This window comes from Egretta garzetta, unplaced genomic scaffold (genome assembly GCF_000687185.1).
Source record: "Egretta garzetta isolate BGI_Z169 unplaced genomic scaffold, ASM68718v1 scaffold575, whole genome shotgun sequence".
Taxonomy (NCBI): Eukaryota; Metazoa; Chordata; class Aves; order Pelecaniformes; family Ardeidae; genus Egretta; species Egretta garzetta.
The window spans coordinates 2,242,163-2,250,191 of NW_009259790.1; the positions used below are offsets into that span (position 1 = coordinate 2,242,163).

An 8,029-nucleotide genomic window follows, 5' to 3' on the forward strand; every position below is an offset into this window, starting at 1 on the left:
AGGCAGGAGAGGCCTGGGAGAGACCGCGGGGCCGGAGCCGAAGCTGAGAGCTGCAGGAGAGGCAAAACCCAGCTGATGGAGGCGGGAGCCAGGCTCGGGCGGAAAGCGCCCCTTTCCGCGGGGAATCGTCTGGAGAGCGGCGCAGCAGAAGTTTATTTCAAAAAGGCCCTGCCCGGCCCCAGGGAAGGGGTTTACCGGCCTGACCAAGACCCCAGTTGAAGCCGCTCGTGATTGTTTCGAGACTGTTGATTACTTCGTGAAAGTAACGTATTAGCCGTCTGTAATCTCTGCTGCTGGGGAGAGCGTGCTGTGGAGTACCATTTCTGTTTTGCCAGTATAAGATCCAGTGTGACATGACTGGCGTTGGCTGTCTTGCTAAAATAATAATGTATCAAAGTATTTTTTGTAATTATTACTGAGTTTTATTCTTTCACAAATGGCTGAAAATTTACACAACTTCCAAAAATGTTTCTCAACAGATTGGCAAACTAGGAACTAATTGTCCAGAGTTCAGATAACCAAGATTGTGGCCCTAGTGCTATGTTATGGCTTGCTGCTGTGCACTGAAAAAATCCCCAGTGCTCTGATTAACCTGTAGATCCTGCCTGATTGTTTAAAGAAAAGATTAGCCTTCAGCCTGCGTTTCATTCCAGGTGCTGCTGAAAAGCAGCTGTCTTAACTCTGCTGTGCAGGGAACCCCTATAGTTACCTGTGATGTTGGAGAGCAATTTGGGATTTCTATTGAAGAGGGCTGAGTAGGAAATTGTTTAATTTAAGGGATTAAATCGTGTCAAATCTTAGATAAAGAGTAAGGGAAGGGTAACAACATATTTTCTTGCCCAAGTTGGGTGAGGAAAGCTGTATTTGGAAACAAGTCTTTTTTTTTTTTTTTTTTTTTTTTTTTTTTTACAACAAACAGTGAGGGGGGGTTATTATTTTTTTTTTTTTTTAATACCAAGCAGAGAGGTGGGTTATTACTTCTCTTGTCCCCAGGCTAATCTTCAAGTAGTGCCCACGCTTGCAAGACTCGTGTTTGCACTGCCTGTATGAGGTAACAGTTCAAATATCTCTTCAAAGTTGACGTTTAAAGCAGAAGGGGCATTACCAAAATTAAGTTGAAAAGCTGAAGTTGTGGTTACCTCCACAATACTTGGTATTTTGAAGAGGTTGTTTTGTAATCCTGATGTCATCTTGTTCTTTATTGGGAATTTCTGTTTTGATAGATAACTTAAAGGGACAGATACTTGGTTTTAGTTTTATACGATTCACTGTAATACTTGGTAAACATTATCTGTGCTTCAGATTTGAAAGTTTAGCTTTACAAAAAGAAAATGAAGGTACAGGAGAGGTGGCTACTCTGCCAGGGATGCTGCCAAGCGCTGCAAAGACCTGAGGCCTGTTTACCTCTGTCTTCAGGAAGGGGGGAAAAAAAAGTGGAGCATAGCAGTCATTTTAAAATTGCACCAGCTGTCCAAAACTAGTCAGTGGTAAGAAATGAAAAATGCAACATGATTTTAAAAATAAGTACTGAATGTTAAACATCAAGACTAGACATGTTCATGCTGGATGTTACGATCATGACCATTCTGAATTCTATGAAGGGGTGTTTATTTCTTAGAACTTGCTCTTCAGTAAAGCAGAGGTGAGGATGGTCTTTGGTTGCACAGCACCTGCACAACAGAAGTAGCTGTGATTGGGGCAGCTGATCAGCATTCAGCTAGTTTAGTCACAAGGGGAAACTTTTCTTTTTCTGAAGAAAACAGGAGGTCAGTGGTTTTTAAAAATATATCTGTGGATTATGTGATACTACAAATACTGTCACAAAAACTTACTGAGTTTAGTCATCTTTGACTGCTGTCGAAGTCTGCCAAATCTGCTACGTGCATATGAGAATGGTGTGAAAGAGCAATGTGTGTTCTCAAGGAAGTGATGGGTTACTACAATTTCTGTTTCTGGGTACACACTGTGCCTGTAGCCATGCCTGCCCTTCTGTACCAGCTCCTGTGTTTGTCCTAGCTACGTGGCTACTGTAAAACTCACGCTGGACTGAGTACACAGTTCCCTTTCTAATAAACCTTTCCCCATTTCTGCTTAGTCTACTGGGAAGGAAGACCGTGAGACTACTGAAATGTATAAACATTAGTAGTGTTTACTGATGTATTACCATGCCTCCAGTGCAGCGGATTAGTACTGTATAACCTGGAAGAGTGAACAAATTTGTGAGAGGTTCTTTATAGAAATTTATAGACTTCACTGAAATCCTGATGAAAGCTGTGTCATGTAAGGAAGGCAATCGGCAGTATTCCAGAGACTTTTCTGCACTCCAGGAAAGCGAAGAGGCATGTGTCATTGTCGAGAAGCTTGCGTGCTGGGTCTTAGCCATGCTTTGTGTAGCTGGAATGACTCCAGCCCTAATTGGATACTTAAGCCTGAAATTCTTTTCTTTGTGTGTTATCTTTTGTACCTGCAAAGTTCTCTGTAGGCATCTTTCAGTCGTTGAAAGGGCTTTTTGACTTGAGGGACATGGTCAGAAAAAGTGTAAAATCAAGAAATGCTACCTGAGGCCTATTTTAAAACTTAGAAAAAATGACGGTTGAAACAGGTACAGGAATTGGCTTGATTGGAGAAGAGCAGTGATGGACAACAAATGGACTTGTTTATGTTGTTTAGAAATAACACTTTATTTTCTTTGAGGTTTTGCATCTGGAGATTTGTGTCCACAGAGCCTTATCCTTGTAGTTGAAGGTTTAAGGGAGAGATTTTTGGATGGTGAGTGAGGGAAAGACTGAATAAATAGTTTACCAGAGCAGGAACCAACAATTTTGCATTACTTTTTTTTCTTTTTGGTATGTGGACAGGCGGCATGTATGGTAAGGGAAGTAAGTGCTGGCTACTTGGTAGAGGAATTGGCCTGTACAACTGCAGAGGCACTGAGGGTGACTGGCTGGCAGAACTGAGCTCCACACTCGCTCAGCTGGTGCACGGTAGTAGTTGATTGTTCCTAGGTACAGTGTGGAAGGGAAAAGATGGGTGATCCTGGAGGGCAGCAGTGTGGACATAGACAGATAATGACGTGAGTGGTAAGGAGGCAACATGGACATTGTAAGACCAGCAGAGGTTTTGTGGTTGAGAGCTCTAGTTGAGAAATTACAGTTGTAGAAGTATATGAGATAAATGTTAGGATATATAAATGCTTAAAGGGTGATGCATACACGAGAGAAGCTGGTTATGAGTGAAGGCTAAAACTTACTACAAAGTTTGGAACCATGATAGACTGGAGTTTCTGGAGTATCTCACAAAAAAGCAAGAAAATCAAGTTTGTCTTAAAACAGTCTGAAATTCCCATGTTCTCAAATATATCTATTTACATTATGTCTTGTGAAGTAAGGAAAAAAAATCTCAGGTCCACTCATATAACCCAGCTTCCTTTTGGAATCAAGATACTGATGCAGAATCTGCATTCCACTAGGTGTACTAGGTGTTCTGGTAAAAACTGTCCAGTTGTAGCTTCTGTTTCCTTCCCACTAATCCATTCTTTGCCCTTGTGTGTGTTGCCTACAGATTCTGCTGGTATTCCCAGTGGATCTTTTCCTGGACTGAAAAGATCAGATACAACAGTATCTGTACAGCCAGCAACTTTCTGCTGTGTGTAACAAACGTGCAACAATCCAAGTAAGTAAAACTTTTTTTTTTTTAAATTTTCTTAGTGCCTGAGACTTTCCCCTGCTGTATTCTGTGTTTCTCTCCTTGTCCAGTGCAGGCTGTGCTGTGCTCTGTGCTTTGAGGCCTGCTTAGGTAATGTCTTTCAAATTGAGGTGCATAGCTTCTTGGAATAAGCTTGGACAGTCGGGATATGTGAAGGACATTATATCCAGGGGGAGGTGGTTGGGCTGGGAATAGAGCAGCAGGAGTCGAGAGTGGCAGGAGTTTCTGAGACAAGCTGTGGGCTTTTGGGTTTGGATGGCAATGGCAGGGAGACAGTGGCTTGGCTCTTCTGCTCCTGGCAACCATGCACATCTCCCGGTTTTGTTCTCAGTGGGGTCTGCTCCCTTGCTTAGCTGAAGCCCCTCACACGCCATGCTGTTTTGCAGCCTTCTTCCAGCCCCATTTTTCCTGCCAGCTCCTCTGCTGTGTTCGCAACATGTGGTGCCCAGCACTATGTCTTCATCCTCTTCATCCTGTGTAGAAGCTAGTGTGTCCCTGCTTGAGCTCTGCTGGTTTGCTCCCAAACGTGCATGACCAAACTTACATGTTTCTTTGTATGTTTTTCATTCAACATGCGTACCATTCAATTAAAGTCCCTGGAAAAAAAGAAAACTCTTAAGAAATCTAAGAAGATAATAAATTATTGAGCTCTTACCGAAAGTATGCTTTCTTGATGATATTGCCACCTTCTTCATCACTTGGATAGCTGGATATAGGCTTACTTTATTTTCATGTCTTTGCCTTGTTTTGCATAGCATCTTTGCTAGTGTGTTGTACCTCTCAGTAAAAATTCCCTAGAAAGGAATTTGGTGTAATGCATTCAGATAATTCACTTTCAGCAATATTCCTTACAGTGGAAGCTAAAAATAAACTATGTACTTCTTTTCTAAGTCATCCTAAAAAATGTGTGTAATGGAAATGTCCCTCCTCTTGCTGAGAGTGCATATGTATTAATTCTGAGTTTTGGAATGATGCTCTATGAAAGTAAAAGCAGATGGTCTGAGTTACTAGGTCTGGTTTCACGATCTGCTTACATTCCTTTGCATGAATCTTGTTGCCAGCTCCCTTTGTACCACTAGCATTTATGCTATTGTGTGGCTGGTGAGACTTAAGGAACTGAAATGGCTGAAAACTCCATGTTGGTAGGCAGTTAAAGTGGCAAGTTGGATTTTTCTTTTGGTAGAAATAGTCTTAGATTGATTTAGGACATTTGCTATTGCCCTGTTTTAAGGATATACATTTATTTTGATTAAAACCAGGAGAGTTGTAAATCCATACCAACCAATGAAAATGTTCTTAGTTCAGACTTTCCTGTAGCTAACTGTGCTTACCTTTTATAAAAATTTCTTACGACAGACATACACTCTGATTTAAACTAAAAATTACATTTTCTTTATCCTAAAGTTTGTTTCAGAAGGACTTCAAGCAAGTACAGATGTAATTATTCAGTTTCAGAGGAGCCTATTTAAAACCAAGTAGAGTGGTTTTGTTCTGTACCTGAGTGGCTAAGGAAGATTTCATATAAGGAAAATTGTTCTGTGAGGTAGTAAATGTATTTTCTCTTCCATTCTTAGAAGAGCAATACTTGGTATTGCATTAAAAGCAGGTGCCAGGCTCAGCTTTGGCTGGAGAGGGAGAGAGGGATGACTCTACAGTTTCCTCCATCTTCTCCAGCCTCCCAGGAGCAACACTTCCACACATAAGTTTCTCCTTGCATGGTGTGTTAGTGTGAGGGTTGTGCAGACCTTTTTTTCTCCCCTCCTGGTAAGCGACAGAGAGATCATTTACCCACAGTTATCCTTGAGGTGCTGTTGCAGTTACCTGTGTGCTGCTGTGGAATCCATTTCTACTAGATTCTTGTGAAGGTCAGGAAAACAGCTGGGATTAAAAAAAATTGTTGCCTAATGATTCATCTGTAATTGTTGGGTAAGGCATGAATGACGTGATTTACCTATCCACTTTTAACTTTTTCCCCCTCTTTTTTTCCGTTTCTCCTTGGGCAAAGGCTATTTCTCTGCATTTTTACAATGGTCATTTGCATCCTGTCTTCAGAAAAAGGCTGCAGTTTGAAACTACATAATGTTAACATATCGATTTGGGCAATATAAAAAATTCTCATAAAATGGGGGATGCATCCTATAGTGAGAAAATGGTAATAAATATGTGTTCGGTCTTGGGTGTGGAGAGGAAAATTTGTAGTTACAGTGGTTATTGCTAGGTAAAGATACATGAAAGGCTTGCAAGCCAGACTCCAACCCTGACGGTCTGCATCATGAATAGAGTGTGAGGAGGGAAGGGGACGACGGCTGCAGCACTGTAGCTTTGTGCATCTCTCTATTTGGGAGCATGACATAGGTAATGGTGCCCTAATGTTCTTGCAGTAAATCTGCTCCTTGGGAGGAAGGGAACCTTGAATACATTTCCCTTCCTAGAACAGATGGTGGCATATGTTAATGTGTGAATATGTATTCTCTGGCAGATATAGCAGGTATAGTTTATCACACAGCAACCTATTGTTTTGGGCATGTTAAATAAGACCTGTGTAGCTTTGGGACTGTGATAAACATACGTTTGTTCTTATTTCCCCTGTAATGCCTGTATTAACCTTGATGAAGAATGTCAGAGCAAGAGTCTTCCTCATCTACACTACATCTACACAGTTTGATGCTTCATTTAGCATTCTGAAGAAACTACCCAACTTTTTACAAACTCATGTTGTGGGAGGGTGTGTTGAAGAATGCTGTGCCGCTATTTTAAAAAAAAAATGTAGGTCATATCCTGTATTTTAATTAATTACATAAACATTGGACAGTTGTCTTGTGTGATGAGATATAACGCTGCTGACTCCTTCTGCAAAGTGTAGCTGCCTCTGAACATACTTCTGGTTTCAAGTCAAAGTTTTATCCTGGATGATTTTAGTCAGATACAAGCCCTGAAGCCCATGATAGAAGGCTGTAAGAATATTGGCTTTATAACGAATACTTGGTTAATAAGTTCTTCAGGTGTTACCTTAGAAGTTCTGATTCACTTAATTCACTTCCTCCAATAGCAAGATGAAAGTTTAGCCATGTAGTTTTTGTTTCTTTTTCACGTACAGCCTGCAAATTCTCTTGCCATGTTAAAATTGGCAGTTCTGGGTAGGGAGCAAATCTCCTCCTTCTGGTTTCAGGTTGCTGCATGAGGTTCGAGTGTAGGAATTAAAATGGAGGGGAATTAAAATTTCAGGAATTAGCTGAAATATGTTTTTGCAAAATGCAAAACCCTACAAAAACTGCTGCACACTACTGAGTTTTAGTAAGTATTCAACAGTCTCAAAAGAATACCATTCCCCCAAATTCATGTGGCTTTAGTGCAGTTGTAAAAGTGACGTAGAGCTGTGCTGCACTCTTCATTGGAGAGAAGGGTGTCTATGCATCCTTCTGTTGGTAGAATTTGTTATTTGTCTTCCTGGTCTCCAGCTAGCATAACTAACTAATCTGGTTTCATTTGAATAGACTGGTTTGTGAATGCTGTGGCTTTTACCAGCCTTCTACCTTCCTTGATGCCAACTCTGTAGAGCCGTAGACCTCTGCAGAAAGGAATGAACTGGAAGGGTGCTTTGTCCCTTGCCGGTGGTTTTCTAATGTGTGCTCATGAAGGAAATAAATTAGGCTGAGAAAAGTGCTCATAGCTCAAAGTACTTGTGATTCTTTCTCTTGAGCAAATGAACAAAACCAAAAAAGCTGGAGGAGGGAGCTGGTGCTTTTGCTGCTTTATTAATTCTCCTCTGGAGTCTAGTTAGAGTGCAGCAGGGCACACTGAGTCAATGTCCACCTTACCATTGTGCACCTGGAGGACTAGAGGTTTTTTTATGAAGAGCAGAAGAATGACATGGGATGGGTAGCTAAAGCCATTGATCTTTGTCTTACCACATGCATTTCTAAAGACTCAAAGCAAAAGAGTAGTGAGAGTCAGGGAAGAGAAGCTAGAACTGCTCATTTCTCTGTGTTGAGTGGCATTTGGATCTGAAACTTCCAGATGTAAATGGAAACTTCTTGTGTATCAGTGTAAAAGACCCAGTCTTGCATTTAGTGTGCTTGTTGGTTTTTCAGTGTTTGCATATCCTGGTTTGAGATACCTTTAATGTTGCCTAATGGTTTGCATATGGTACCTCCGGATAACTTTTTGGTGTTTAACTTCCTTGTTACCAGACCTATCCTTTGTCTTTTCTTGCAGTCACGTACCCGTCACTTTTCTTCTTTTGAATTATTTGGGAGCAGTGTTTCAGAGTCTGCTTTAAGAAGACAATACTTGTGGGTTCAGTTTCTGCTTCAGCCATCAGCTC

General features: G+C 41.1%; 1 protein-coding gene across 1 annotated transcript in view; it reads left to right on the forward strand.

Annotated features, from left to right (window-relative positions):
* Positions 1-76: 76 nt before the first annotated feature.
* LITAF (lipopolysaccharide induced TNF factor) overlaps positions 77-8,029 on the forward strand; it is a 15,220-nt gene continuing 7,267 nt past the window's right edge. Inside the window, 2 exon segments of the mRNA XM_035895103.1 lie at positions 77-262; positions 3,562-3,672. The gene's annotated coding sequence lies outside the window, so the exon portion shown is untranslated.